This window comes from Cynocephalus volans, chromosome X, assembly GCF_027409185.1.
Source record: "Cynocephalus volans isolate mCynVol1 chromosome X, mCynVol1.pri, whole genome shotgun sequence".
In the NCBI taxonomy this organism is placed as follows: Eukaryota; Metazoa; Chordata; class Mammalia; order Dermoptera; family Cynocephalidae; genus Cynocephalus; species Cynocephalus volans.
This window is the reverse complement of record NC_084478.1, coordinates 147,489,073-147,505,396: the sequence shown is the minus strand read 5'-3', so window position 1 is coordinate 147,505,396 and position 16,324 is coordinate 147,489,073. Positions and strand designations below refer to the sequence as shown.

At 39.2% G+C, this 16,324-nt stretch overlaps 1 pseudogene; it reads left to right on the top strand.

The window, feature by feature from the left end:
• Nucleotides 1–7,581: 7,581 nt before the first annotated feature.
• LOC134368447 (nucleolin-like) lies at nucleotides 7,582–15,997 on the top strand (annotated as a pseudogene).
• The last annotated feature ends 327 nt before the right edge of the window (nucleotides 15,998–16,324 follow it).

Here is a 16,324-nt window from a genome sequence, read left to right as displayed (position 1 = left end):
TCTTGTGGGAAGATACTTTGGGGTTATAAGAATATATTATTTCTTATCATACTTTTGCCCAGTAAGTTTACTATTCATTAATTGTTCATGCCTGTAATAATTATTTGCCAAATGGTAATTTTCTATGACCACCCTTCGTTATACATTTATTAACTTGAATTCTACTATAAGAAGGAGATGTCCCTTCTTCTACTTTACTTATTTATTCAGTTATTTATTCATACATTATGGGCTTGTGAAAATTTATTTTTTTCTATGGATATAAACAATGTTTAAGACTCTTGACAGATTTAGGCAAATTGCTTTACAGAAAAGCTCTACAGATTGACAGTCCCTCAGACACTGTGTGAGTCTACCCATCTCTCTGCACCACCACAGGCAATGACTATCTTCAAATAACAATTTTATTTGGTGGAAAATGGTATCTTATAATCACTTTTATTTGCATTTCTTATATTGCTACTTATACGTCTTTATCATTCTTTTTTTTAATTTTCCCTCATTTGCCTTTTTATGTAACATTAGACATTTTTCTCTTGCATCTAAAACTTTTCCTAATCTATTTTTATAAGTCCCTCATGGAGGATATTATTATGTAAGTGTAATAATTTGGCATATATTTTCTCAATTTCTTAGCATTTTGATTTTTTTTTAATGAATTTAAATTTTACAATTTATCAAGTCAGGATTTATTATTAAGAATAAAAACCTTAGGATTCTTATGGCTTATAACAAGGTACAACAAGAATAACAATTTGAGTATTATAAATGTCTTCAAATGAAGACTTACTAAAGTGAGGTATTGGTATCTTGGACTGAAATTACATTTTGCTGTAAGAGAGATCTTTCTCTCTTCTGGTTTTTATATCTGTCCTTTAACAAATAAATTGGATAGCTTCTAACTATTTAAAACACAAATTCTAGGCAACTACAAAAAACTTCTTTTTTTATAGCCTTAGAAACTGTAGATTAACAGTTTAGTGAAGTATGAAAGGTGTAAGAGTTTTTCAGATAAATAGAACCAAGAAAAGTTTATGGGAATTGACTCACACACTTATGATGGCTGAGAAGTCAAGCCAGCAATATAGGGAGACTACAGTCAACAACAAATTACTATATAACTTCAAGTAGCAATTTAAAAGGATTTTGAGTGTTCCCAACACAAAGAAGTGACAGATGTTTGAGGTGATGGATATGCTAATTACCCTGATATGATCATTAAACACTGTATAAATGTACCCAAGTATCGCATTGAAGTAACTGTTGTGATGACCTTTGCTCTTGACAGGTCTGCTTTTGCTTTGACTGGACCACTTCCACCTCTTGGTAGCCATGGCTTTGATTGCGCTTTGTCCTCAGGATCATACTGGTAAAGCCATGTGTCATTTCCTGGTACAATTCTTCGAAGAAATGTTTCAGGATCTTGATCCCACTTGTTTAAAATTTCTGTTGAGAGCTCTGCTCTTGTCTGCAGCTGATCTGGGCCTAATAGTTTTGGCACCCATCAAGTTAAAAGTTCGAGCAAATGTTTTCAGACAGAGTAGTATAAGCTGAACCAACTGAAATGTCTATGGTGTTGACTATTGTTTCTGCGGTTCATCATCTATCCTTCTCAGTTAGGGCATGAACAAGATTGATTTTGTCTTTGCAAACTGATGTAGATGGTCTGCTGCTGCGGGCTTAATCTTCCACATCATCTCATCCCTTCTTAAAATGAATTATCCATTTGTAAACTGCTGATTTCTTTGGGGCATTGTCCCCATAAACTTTTCATAGAGCATCAATGATTTCACCGTTCTTCCACCCAAGTTTCACCATAAATTTGATTTTTGCTCTTGCTCCAATTTTAGCATAATTCATGTTACTCTAATAGGGGCTCTTTTCAAATTGTCTTATCTTTCTTAGTGGCTCAAACTAGATCCTGCTCAGACACATTATAACAAGTTAGTACAAGCTTGTTTTGGTGCAAAAAATTTTGCAATCCATGCAGTTTTTTCACAATGTGCATTATTCATAAACTTTTTGAAGACTCCCTTGTAAAATATAGTTGCTTAATTATATTAATCAAGGGTGAGGTCAGATTTAAAACATTTTCAGAGACTCACATTCTCAGAGACTTCACATACCAAGACTCATTTGAGGTAACTATTTAAAGATGTAATACTGGCCAAATGGGGGGGAAAACCATCCTGAGAGAGTAGAGAGTGAGAAGCAAGTGGGAAAGTATCCAGATGACAGGTTGCAGTAAGTCAGGATAGCAACCAAGCTTTTAAAAGTATGAGGATAGAAGGCTCCAGATGGAAGTCTTTGAAAAAAAGGAGTGGAGATTGATAGAATAAACAGTGTGCCTGAGAGTCTGCATGCAATTATTAACATTCAGAAGTATTCACTCTGATGGCAATACATGTTCCTAGCCACACACTGTTAATCTAGTGCAACCCTTTGGGTGAACTGGTATGAATTTATAACAGAGATAACTGGAGGAAAATATTTACATAACACAATATTCTTTACTTTTTCAAAGGGATTTACCACAGAAATTCTATGAATAAAGTCTTGACTAGTGTGAATTCTAAGTTATTAACTGCATTAATAAACATTTAAAACATCAGTGCCAATGCCAACCAAAGATCCAATTTCTACTCTTCTTCATGTCTACCCAGTTGGTAAAGTTTGATGCCCCCCCACTCTCCACTGAAACCTAGACCCTGTTTCAGTTATGCACTTTGTACATCTGTTTTTTTCATTATTGCACCGCGTTGAACCACGTGAATTTGCCCTTAATTAGTTAAATGTGCCACACAATTTAATTACATAAATTTAATGTATTTTAAACATAATTATTTTTATATTTTTACTTCTACAGACTGTATTATTCTTTTGGGCATGGATGTTAAAACTCATTTGTATCCTCAATACCTTTCTCTCTCTCTCTCTCTCTCTCTCTCTCTCTCTCTCTCTCTCTCTCTCTCTCTCCCCCCCCCCTCTCCCCCTCCCCTACATCATTCTCTCCCTCCTTCCCTCCTCCTCTTCTTTCCCTCCCCCTCTCATAAGTGAATGCATTCTAGCAGGCATCAAATTCTACCAAGACATGACTGCTAACTTCATGATCACAGGGAGTGCTTTTACTAGAACATTGCTAATGATGTTTTCTAATGGTGTGTATTAGAGATCAAGAGTAAGATTCTGTGGCTAGTTCCAGTTCGTGATTCCTTGTCATTACAAGGGATGTCCTTTGGTTTTGCCATCAACAAAATATTGATGTGAATGATTACCTCATAAGAATCATTCTTCCTCAAAAATAGAGGCAATGTTATTTCTCCAGTCCTTGTCTATCTCAGAATGGTAAGTATCATAAACAATGTTAAGGCTCTAACATTTGTTTTTGCCATTCTCAGAACAGTTCATGGGGATGGAAAGTCGCTTGAGACGCAAATAGTAGAGACGTAGAGAGTACTTGATGCACAAAAATCTTCACCTGCTCTAGTCCTGAATGTTCAATGTCATGGCTGTTTAAGGGCCTAAGTTTGTCCTTAGAGGAAGCACATCTGACGACTACCTTTTCACACTCCATCTACTCCCTCTGTGCACTCCTCTCAGACAGCCTCATTTAAAACATCTTCCTCAGTTTCCTAACTAGAGTAGTATCTTCTTTGTCCCTTCACTCAATATAGTTCTGGAGTTTAAGACCTTAAGTGGCCTATGATTATTGTTCTGGTCTGTTCTGGTATAGTAGAAGGGATGCTGTACTAGGGAACTAGTTCTGTGCCAACTATTACCTATGGACAAGCATTCTTGGCAAGTCCCATTTTACTTATTTGTGAAATAAGGTACTTGGAACAGTGATCTTCAAAGAGTTTTATTCCCTGCTCTGATCACCTCTTTCCAATCCATCCAGGGAGTGTCACCAACTGGCCATTCTGATATCACTGAAAGATGACTTGGGAACTAGGACCTTGGGCTGTAAAGGCCAGCACACTGCCCTTCATACAGTAAAGCTTAATAATCAATGAATCAAGTGAATATATGAATTCCTTTAGCAACTCTGCAAAGCAGGTATGAGTTTCCTCACATACAAATGAGAAAATTGTGTCCAGAGGGACTAAATGACTTACCCGAGTCTTGCAAATATTAGATAACAGGCTTGGGATTTGAACCTGGTGCCATTAAGCTCTCTCTAGTGCACGACACACATACCAGGCATGTAATAAATGCTAACATCTGTTCAATTTTTCATTGTATTTTTCTAGTTGGATATTTGTTGCTATGAAGACCAGTATATTGAGTATGCAACACCTCTCAGTAAATAACTGTTGGGACCCATCATGTGAAAGGAACCATGCCAAGAGCCCTATAAACAAAGACAGGAAAAGCACTGTCTCTGTTCTTAAGAAAATGGACCCTTTCTTGTGGGCTTAATTCATCTGAATCATTTAAACCATAATGATCCCCAAACTTACACCTGGTTATCAAATTATATTTTAACTCAATAAGATATAGATGGGGTACAGGTTGTCCCTGGCCGTGTTTCTTAAAATTTTGGGCAACTCCCTAATTAATTTCTCTGGCCACAACTGGTCATTTCTAATCAGGTCAGGATGCTGAGAGTATTAAATGAGTCAGAGCTGATGAAGAACTGGCAAGACCTCCACTATGACCACGTAAGAAAAAAATTTGATTTGAGCAATCATGTCTTTTTATAAGACCATAGTACAGTTTGAGGCCTTCTACTGAAATCACTTGTTTTGTCTTCACCTAGCTCACTACCCTACCAGCTCCTCATAAGCTTTTGGATAAAAAACAATAGGAGATCCCCAGAGACCACTATTAGCACCACACTGTGAAACTGTAGCTCCATCCTCCTACTTTCAATTCAATTTCTGCATATTCCACAAGTATTCACTTGGACATTGATCAAAGATTTGCACAGCAGACTATGTCTATGTCTGTGAAGTCCTCTGAGCCTGCAAAAAAATACCTGCTAATCCACTCATAACTGGTGTGTTCAGGGCTTGGTTTCTCAAGACATTCTGGAATCTTGGGAGAGTATGTCTTCAAAGGTGTCAAGATCACCCAAATGACAACATAGTATAGTATTTAAGAGGGAGACAATCCAAGAGCATGGGATGTCTTTCCATCTTCTTGTGTCCTCTTTAATTTCTCTCAACAGTGGTTTGTAGTTCTCTTTGTAGAGATTTTTCACATCCTTGGTTAACTTTATTCCTAAGTTGTTTTTGTTTTTGTTTTTGTTTTTGTTTTTGTTTTTGTTTTTTGGTGGCTGTTGTAAATGGGCTAGCTTTCTTGATTTCTTTTTCTGTATGTTCACTGTTGAAGTATAGAAATGCTACTGATTTTTGTGTGTTGATTTTGTATCCTGCAACTTTGCTGAAATTATTTATCAACTCTAAGAGTTTTTTGATAGAAGCTCTAGGCTGTTCAATATATAGGATCATATCATCTGCAAACAGGGACAGTTTGACTTCATCTTTTCCAATCTGGATGCCCTTTATTTCCTTCTCTTCTCTGATTGCTCTAGTACTTCCAACACTCTGTTGAATAGGAGTAGTGAGAATGGGCATCCTTGTCTAGTTCCTGTTCTTTTGATATTGGCAGTGGGCTTATCATATATGGCTTTAACTGTGTTGAGATACTTTCCATCTATACCTAACTTATAGAGGGTCTTTGTCATGAACAAATGTTGAATTTTGTCAGATGCTTTTTCAACATGTACAGAGATGATGATATGGTTTTTGTCTTTGCTTTTATCGATGTGGTGTATCACATTCATTGATTTGCATACATTGAACCAATCTTGCATCTCTGGGATGAATCCCACTTGATCATGGTGTATAATTTTGTGTATGTTTTGCTGTATTCTGTTAGCTAGTATTTTATTGAGGATTTTTGCATCTATATTCATCAAGGATATTGGCCTTAGTTTTCTATTTTTGATGCGTCTTTGTCTGGTTTTGGTATCAGGGTGATGTTTGCCTCATAGAATGAGTTTGGGAGAATAGCCTCTGTTTCAATCTTTTGGATTAGTTTGTAGAGAATTGATATCAATTCTTCTTTGAAGGTGTGGTAGAATTCTGCAGTAAACCCATCCGGTCCTGGGCTTTTCTTTGTTGGGAGTCTTCTAATAACACGTTCAATTTCTTTTATTGTTATTGGTCTGTTCATATTTTCTATATCTTCTTGCCTTAGTTTTGGTAGTTTGTATGTGTTCAGAAATTTATCCATTTCCTCCAGATTTTCAAATTTGTTGGCATATAGTTGTTTATAGTAGTCTCTAAAGATTCCTTGTATTTCTGAGGTATCAGTTGTAATATCACCTTTTACATTTCTAATTTTTGTTATTTGGGAATAGAAGAGAGAACCCAGAAATCAGCCCATACACCTACAACCATCTGATCTTTGACAAAGGCACCAAGTCTGCACACTGGGAAAGAAACTCTCTCTTCAGCAAATGGTGCTGGGAAAACTGGATATGCATATGCAGGAGAATGAAACTAGACCCATACCTCTCACCATATACCAAAGTCAACTCAAAATGGATTAAAGAATTAAATAAACACCCTGAAACAATAAAATTTCTTAAAGAAAACATAGGAGAAACACTTCAGGAAATTGAACTGGACACAGACTTCATGAATACGACCCCAAAAGCACGGGCAACCAAAGGAAAAATAAACAAATGGGATTATATCAAACTAAAAAGCTTCTGCACAGCAAAAGAAACAATCAACAGAGTGAAAAGACAACCAACAGAGTGGGAGAAAATATTTGCAAAATATACATCTGACAAAGGATTAATATCTGGAATATACAGGGAACTCAAACAACTTTACAGCAAAAAAACAAATAACCCAATTTAAAAATGGGCAAAGGAGCTGAATAGGTATTTCTCAAAAGAAGATATATGAATGGCCAACAGACACCTGAAAAAATGCTCAACATCATCAGCATTCAGGAAATGGAAATCAAAACCACTTTGAGACACCATCTCACTCCAGTCAGGGTGGCTAATATCCAAAAGACTGAGAATGATAAATGCTGGTGAGGTTGTGGAGAAAAAGGAACTCTCCTACACTGTTGATGGGACTGCAAAATGGTGCAGACTTTATAGAAAATGGTACAGCAGTTCCTCAAACAATTACAGATAGACCTGCCATGTGACCAAGCTATTACACTGCTGGGAATATACCCAGCGGAATGGAAATCATCAAGTCGAAGGTTTACCTGTTCCCCAATGTTCATCGCAGCACTCTTTACAGTAGCCAAGAGTTGGAACCAGCCCAAATGTCCATCATCAGATGAGTGGATACGGAAAATGTGGTACATCTACACAATGGAATACTACTCAGCTATAAAAAAAAAAGAATTAAATACTGCCTTTTGCAACAACATGGATGGACTTAGAGAAAATTATATTAAGTGAAACAAATCAGGCACAGAAAGAGAAACACCACATGTTCTCACTTATTTGTGGGAGCTAAAAATAAATAAATAAATACACAAATAAACTGGGGGGGAGGGAAGAAGCCACAACAAATACAATTCCTTGAAGTTAATACGACAAGCATGGTTGAGGACAAGGAAGATGAAGATAACCATGACAAAGATGATGAGAGCAATGAGGAAAAGGAGAAAGAGCCTGCCAAAGAAGCACCTGGAAAGTGGGAGAAGAAAATGTGCAAACAGCAACCAGTTCCTGAAGCTAAGAAATAGAAAGTGAAGGTAGAAAAAACTACAGTTTTTGATCTTTTTCCTGGAAACCTAAAGTTCAACAAATCTGCTCCTGAATTAAAATAGGGTATCAGTGACCTTTTTGCTAAAAATGATCTCGCTGTTGTGGACGTCAGAATTGGTAGACCTAAGAAGTTTAGCTGTGTTAATTTTGAATCTGCCAAAGGCCTAGGAAAAGCCTTGGAATTCACTGGTTCAAAAGACTTTGGCAATAAAATTTAACTAGAGAAACAAAAAGGAGATGACAATAAGATTGAGATTTCATAACACTTTTGTTTAAAATTCTTCCTTGCACTCATTCAGGATGAATTCCAAGAAGTGTTCAAAGATTCTGTGGAGATCAGATTAGTCAGCAAGGATACAAAGAGTGAAAATATTTCTTACAATTAATTTAAAATAGAAGTCGATGCAGAGAAGATCTTGGAAGAAAAGCAGAGAACAGGGTCAAAGGGCAATCCATACCCTGTACTACAGTGGAGGAAACAATCAAAATCAGGATTATAGAGGTGGAGGACTGGCTGGTTAGCTCACTTGGTTAGAGCACGGTATTATGACACCAAGGTCAAGGGTTCAGATCCCCATACCAGCCATCCGCAAAAAAAAAAAAAGATTATAGAGGTGGAAAGAGTAGCACTTGGATTAGTGAATTAAAAACTGGTTTTAAACAACCTCTTCTAGGATCCACCTGGCAGATCCTAAGATGGCGGTGGCTGCGGCGGTTGGCGCCGAGTAGCTGAGGTGGAAAAGGCGGCCACTGGGTCTTAGGCAGCCGGGAAACTTGTGGACCTTCCTCTTGCTGTCTCTTAAGGGAGGACCACTGCTGGTGGCCGGTCATGGGGGCTGACCACCACTTTGCCCTTGGTAGGAGAGGCTGCCTCATTTACAGGCAACAGCTTTGAAGTATGGAGCAGGAAAAGAACTGTTTCTTAGCTGCAAAAGTGAGTCTCGAAACAGGGAACACGGCGCCAGGGCTGCTGTTGATGCTGCCAGGATCCCGGAGGCTGGGGCCAACCTGAAGGCGGCCAGCTGCCCTACTTAGGATTCGAGGTTTCAGGCCGGCATAAAAGAAGATTCCTGGGAGCGCCCAAGCCGCGCCGCGGGACCGAGTGAGCAGCCTGAGGTGGCGGCAGCCGAGAATGGGGACGGTGATGACACAGAGGCAGAGAGGGAGGCGACCGACCGGGCACAGCCCTGTGAGTGACCCCCGGCCTGGACCTGCTCAGGGGGCCGACGCCTGCCTGGCTTCTGCCTGCCCCACCAGACCACTCACCGGCCCCGGGGCTGCCTCCATTTTCTCAGATGGTGGTGGCTCCGGCCCGGCTCGGCCAAGCCTGTCCTCCTCACCCAGCTCGGCTCTTCACTGAGCCTTCCCACTTGCTTGCCCCAGCACGGGGCTTCCCGGGGCCTGCGGGCTGGCCTCCCCTCCCACTCCCTCTATGGTTCTCTGGCGGGGCTGGTGGCGTGGGGCATCACGGGCCAGCATCGGGAGGGCAAGGAAGTACGGGCTGGGCCAACTGTCACTCCACCGCACCCTGGGCTCCGGCCCCAGGTAAACTTCCTGTTACCGGGAGGCAGATACCATCTCTGCAGCCACCAGTTCGGAAAAACGCCTAACCTATTTCTGGTTAGGAATAGTGTGGTCAGAGAGTTCCCGAGTTTGCTTGAACCTGCCGGAGAGCTGACTGCAGGCGGGCACCAGACTCGGTCCACGCTGGGGGTATTCAAAGGTGAACCGTGTGCTTCAGGCTCCACCCCCAAGGAGCTCACGCTCTGGTGTGGGAGATAAGACAAGTACACAAAAAACCGCAATACCAGGAGGAAGGTGATAAGTCCCGAGAAATATCTACACAGTGCTACAAAGGCACCCAGAGTGACCGGTCGTCTGTGCCTAGCAGGAACCAGGTAGACTTCCTGGGCAAGGTGGTGCCGAGCAGGGTCTTGAAGGCCCAGCTGATAGATGAGGGCTGCAGAAGACACGTCCCAGCCCAGCCCAGTGAGCACAGAGTGGGGAGACGTCCGGCTAGGGAGGCGGAGACTTGACAGAAACCACACACCCTGTGGGGTCGCCACTGCATGATCCAACAGCCCGGGCCAGAGCGCACAGAACAAGGAGAAGTCCTGCACGGGAAGTCGAAGCTCAGCAGAGACCACACACCCTCCGGTACCGCCCCGTGATCCAGCAGCCCCGCAGAGTCCAAGCTGACCAGACAGGTGGCTCCCCGGAGAGGCCCAAGACCCGAGGCAACCACACACACAAGGCACTAGAGGCCAACTGAGCAGTCACAGTGGTAGCCATACCAAATTGGCAACCACAGCAACATCTTAGTTAGTCAATAGTCTCAAACCAGTGGACTGTGAAACCCCCTGCCACAATGAATAAACATCAAAAAAAAAGATACTAGAAACACAAAAAATCAAGAAAGTATACCACCAAAAGTTAATAAATCTCAAACTCTAGATGCTATAGAACAAGAAGTACTTGAAATGACTGACAAGGAATTTCGAGTGATAATTCTAAGGAAACTGAATGAGATACAAGAAAACTCAGCTAGACATCATGATGAAACGAGGAAAAGTATACAGGACCTGAAAGAGGAAATGTACAAGGAAATCGATGTCCTGAAAAAAAATGTAGCAGAACTTGCTGAACTGAAGAAATTATTCAGCGAAATAAAAAACACAACGGAGAGTTTAACCAGCAGGCTTGTCGAAATTGAAGAGAGAACCTCTGAACTTGAAGATGGACTGTTTGAAATAACACAAGCAGACAAAAAGAAAGAAAAAAGAATCAAGGACATTGAAGAAAATCTGAGAGAGAAATCAGACAACCTTAAGCGCTCAAACATCCAAGTCATGGGTATTCCAGAAGGGGAGGAAAATGGAGATTATGTTGAAAACATATTCAACAAAATAGTGGCAGAAAACTTCCCAGGTATAGGAAAAGTCACAGATCTTCAGATCCAGGAAGCTCAACGATCTCCAAACGTATTCAACCCAAAAAGGCCTTCTCCAAGACATGTCATAGTCAAATTGGCAAAACTCAGAGACAAAGAGAGAATCTTAAAAGCTGCAAGAGAGAAGTGTCAAATCACCTATAAGGGAGCCCCAATCAGGTTAACATCAGACTTTTCATCACAAACCCTAAAAGCTAGAAAGGAATGGGATGATATTTTCAAAATACTAAAAGACAAAGATTGCCAGCCAAGAATACTCTACTCTGCAAGGCTATCCTTCCGAAATGAAGGGCAAATAGTATATTTCTCAGACAAACAAAAACTGCGGGAGTTCACTACCAAACGACCACCCTTACAAGAAATCCTCAAGGGAGTACTGGGTTTGGTTCCTGAAAAATAACTACCACTGCCATAAAAACCCAAGAGAAATCAAAACCCACTAGTATAATAAAAATGGCATTCATGAAGAGAAAACAAGCAAACAAAAACGCTATCTACAACCTAAGGAACAAACAAACACAGAAACCAAACAGTAAATCAGAAAGCAAGGAAAAAAAGACACCTAAGACAACCAAACAACCAATAAAATGCTAGGAATAAATCAACACCTTTCAATAACAACTCTTAATGTAAAAGGCTTAAATTCCCCAATCAAAAGACACAGACTGGCTGACTGGATCAAAAAGGAGGACCCAACTATATGCTGCCTACAAAAGACCCACCTCACCCATAAAGACTCACATAGACTAAGAGTGAAAGGATGGAAAAAGATTTACCATGCAAATGGAAAAGAAAAACGAGCTGGAGTAGCTATTCTTATATCTGACAAAATAGACTTTAAACTAAAAACCATAAAAAGAGACAATGAGGGACACTACTTAATGATAAAAGGACTGATCCATCAAGAAGACATAACAATCATAAATATGTATGCACCCAATGTTGGAGCAGCCAGATTTATAAAACAAACTCTATTAGACCTAAAGAAGGAAATAGACACTAATACCATAATAGCAGGGGACCTGAACACCCACTTTCAATATTAGACAGATCATCTAGGCAAAGAATCAGTAGAGAAACACAAGATCTAAACAAGACTCTGGACCAGTTGGAATTGGCAGATATCTACAGAACATTCCATCCAACAACCTCAAAATATTCATTTTTCTCATCAGCACATGTATCATTCTCCAGGATAGATCATATATAAGGTCACAAACCAAGTCTCAATAAATTCAACAAAATTGGAATTATCCCATGTATTTTCTCAGACCACAATGGATTAAAACTAGAAATTAATAACACACGAAACTCTGGAAACTATACCAACACATGGAAATTAAACAGCATTCTACTTAATGACATATGGGTCCAAGAAGAAATCAAGCAGGAAATCAAAAAATTTATTGAAACTAATGAAAATAATGATACATCATACCAAAACCTGTGGGATACTGCAAAAGCAGTATTAAGGGGGAAATTTATTGCATTAAATGCTCACCTCAGAAGAATAGAAAGATGGCAAGTGAACAACCTAATACTTCACCTTAAAGAACTAGAAAAACAAGAACAATCCAAACCTAAAGTTAGCAGACGGAAAGAAATCATTAAGATCAGAGCAGAACTGAATGAAATTGAAACCCAAAAAAAATACAAAAGATCAATGAATCAAAAAGTTGGTTCTTTGAAAAGATAAATAAAATTGACAAACCATTAGCATGGCTAACAAAAAAAAGAAGAGAGAAGATTCAAATAACAAAAATTAGAAATGAAAAAGGCGATATTACAACTGATTCATCTGAAATACAAGGAATCATTCGAGACTACTATAAACAACTATATGCCAACAAATTTGAAAATCTGGAGGAAATGGATAAATTTCTGGACACACACAAGCTCCCAAAACTGAACCATGAAGACGTAGAAAATTTGAACAGACCAATAACAATAAAGGAGATTGAAGCTGTTATCAGAAGGCTCCCAACAAAGAAAAGCCCTGGACCAGATGGATTCACAGCAGAATTTTACCAAACATTCAAACAGGAATTGACACCGATTCTTTACAAACTATTCCAAAAGTTTGAAACAGACGCAAATCTCCCAAACTCATTCTATGAAGCAAACATCATCCTGATACCAAAACCAGGTAAAGATAGAACCAAAAATGAAAACTACAGGCTGATATCCTTGATGAATATAGATGCAAAAATCCTCACGAAAATACTAGCAAACAGAATACAGCAACACATACGTAAAATTATTCACCACGATCAAGTGGGATTCATCCCAGGGATGCAAGGTTGGTTCAACATACGCAAATCAATAAATGTGATACACCATATTAATAAAGTCAAACACAAGGACCATATGATCATCTCTATAGATGCTGAAAAAACATTTGATAAAATTCAGCACTCATTCATGACAAAGACCCTCTATAAGTTAGGTATAGAGGGAAAGTATCTCAACATAATTAAAGCCATATATGCCAAACCCACTGCCAATATCATCCTGAATGGAGAAAAGCTGAAATCTTTTCCTTTAAGAACAGGAACTAGACAAGGATGCCCACTCTCAACACTCCTATTCAACATAGTGTTGGAAGTACTAGCCAGAGCAATCAGAGAAGAGAAGGGAATAAAGGGCATCCAGATTGGAAAAGATGAAGTCAAACTGTCCCTGTTAGCAGATGACATGATCCTATATATCGAACAGCCTAAAACCTCTACAAAAAAACTCTTGGAATTGATAAATGATTTCAGCACAGTAGCAGGATACAAAATCAACACACAAAAATCAGTAGCATTTCTTTTCTCCAATAGTGAACATGCAGAACGAGAAATCAAGAAAGCCTGCCCATTTACAATAGCCACCAAAAAAATAAAATACTTAGGAATTGAGTTAACCAAGGAGGTGAAAAATCTCTATAATGAGAACTACAAACCACTGCTGAGAGAAATTAGAGAGGATACAAGAAGATGGAAAGATATCCCATGCTCTTGGATTGGAAGAATCAACATAGTGAAAATGTCCATACTACCCAAAGTGATATAGAAATTCAATGCAATCCCCATCAAAATCCCAAAGACATTTTTCTCAGAAATGGAAAGAACTATCCAGACATTTATATGGAATAATAAAAGACCACGTGTATCCAAAGCAATGCTGAGCAAAAAAAATAAAGCTGGAGGCATAACACTACCCGACTAAGCTATACTGCAAAGCTATAATAACCAAAACAGTATGGTACTTGCATAAAAACAGACACACTGATCAATGGAATAGAATAGAGAATCCAGAAACCAACCCACATACTTACTGCCATCTGATCTTTGACAAAGGCACCAAGCCTATTCACTGGGGAAGGGACTGCCTCTTCAGCAAATGGTGCTGGGATAACTGGATATCCATATGCAGGAGAATGAAACTAGACCCATACCTCTCACCATATACTAAAATCAACTCAAAATGGATCAAGGATTTAAATATACACCCTGAAACAATAAAACTTCTTAAAGAAAACATAGGAGAAACACTTCAGGAAGTAGAACTGGCCACAGACTTCTTGAATACGACCCCAAAAGCACGGGCAACCAAAGGAAAAATAAACAAATGGGATTATATCAAACTAAAAAGTTTCTGCACAGCAAAAGAAACAATTAACAGAGTTAAAAGACAACCAACAGAGTGGGAGAAAATATTTGCAAAATATACATCTGACAAAGGATTAATATCCAGAATATATAAGGAACTCAAACAACTTTACAAGAAAAAAACAAGCAACCCAATTAAAAAATGGGCAAAAGAGCTAAGTAGGCATTTCTCTAAGGAAGATATACAAATGCCCAACAGACATATGAAAAAATGCTCAACATCACTCAGCATCCGGGAAATGCAAATCAAAACCACACTGAGATACCATCTAACCCCAGTTAGGATGGCTAAAATCCAAAAGACTCTGAACGATAAATGCTGGTGAGGTTGCGGAGAAAAAGGAACTCTCAAACATTGTTGGTGGGACTGCAAAATGGTGCAGCCTCTATGGAAAATGGTATGGAGGTTCCTCAAACAATTGCAGATTGATTTACCATATGACCCAGCTATCCCACTGTTGGGAATATACCCAGAGGAATGGAAATCATCAAGTCGAAGGTATACCTGTTCCCCAATGTTCATTGCAGCACTCTTTACAATAGCCAAGAGTTGGAACCAGCCCAAATGTCCATCATCGGATGAGCCAATATGGAAAATGTGGTACATCTACACAATGGAATACTACTCAGCTATAAAAACGAATGAAGTACTGCCATTTGCAACAACATGGATGGACCTTGAGAGAATTATATTAAGTGAAACGAGTCAGGCACAGAAAGAGAAATACCACATGTTCTCACTTATTGGTGAGAGCTAAAAATTAATATATAAATTCACACGCACATACACACACACACACAAAAAAAAAAAAATGGGGTGGGGGGAAGAAGATATAACAACCACAATTACTTGAAGTTGATACGACAAGCAAACAGAAAGGACATTGTTTTGGGGGAGGGAGGAGAGGGAGGAGGGAGGGAGGTTTTGGTAAGGGGCAACAATAATCAACCACAATGTATATCGACAAAATAAAAGTTAAAAATAAAAATAAAATAAAAAATAAACAACCTCTTCTAAAATGTAACAGAAGAAACATTTCAGGATGTATTGAGAAGGCAATTTCTATCAAGGTGCCCCAAAACCGTAATGGCAGATCTATAGGTTATGCATTGGTAGGACTTGCTTCATTTGAAAATGCTAAAGAAGCCTTAAATTCCTGTAATAAACGACAAATAGAAGGTAGAACAATACACTAGAGTTGCAAGGACACAGAGGATCAGCTAATACAAGAAGCCAGCCAGCCAAAACTCTGTCAAGTTCTATCTGGGAATACTATAGTACAAAAGAGACACTGAAAGAATCCTTTGACACCTCCATGTGTGCCAGGATAATTACCAACCAGGATGTGTTTGGCTTGTAGACTGCAGCAGTGTGGAAGATGCCAAAGCCACTAAGGAGGTCATGGAAGTTGGTGAAATTGATGAGAATGAATTTACCTTGAACTAGGCCAAGCCCAAAGGCAAAGGTGTCTTTGGAGGTCTCGAAGGAGGCAGAGGAGGATGTGGAGGCAAAGATGGTGGAAGAGATGGCCAACGTGGATTTGATGGCAGAGATTGCATAGGATTTGGAAGGCAGGGAAGCTTCTGAGGAGGAAGAAAAGGAGGAGACCACAGCCACAAAGAAAGAAGACCAAGTGTGATTAAGTTTTTTTCTGTTCCTCAGTCTTTTCTTCTTCCATTTGAAAGTAAGTACTCTGGGGTTTTCATTATTACCTAATCAATGTCAGAGTCTTCAGAGGACATTTCAAGACAGCATACAGTCCTGTGGTGTACTTGGAAATCCATTCATATAACATTTCGAGGGAAATTCCCTGTTGGTTTTGACTGGATGTTCATATAAATGTTTTAAAGAGATGAGATAAGGATAATCCTTACATGTAAGTTTGAATTTATATTAAATTTCATCCCATGTGCAAAACTATTTTTCCCTATAGATAGTTTTATGCATTGGGGGCTGGTAAAGAAATGCAG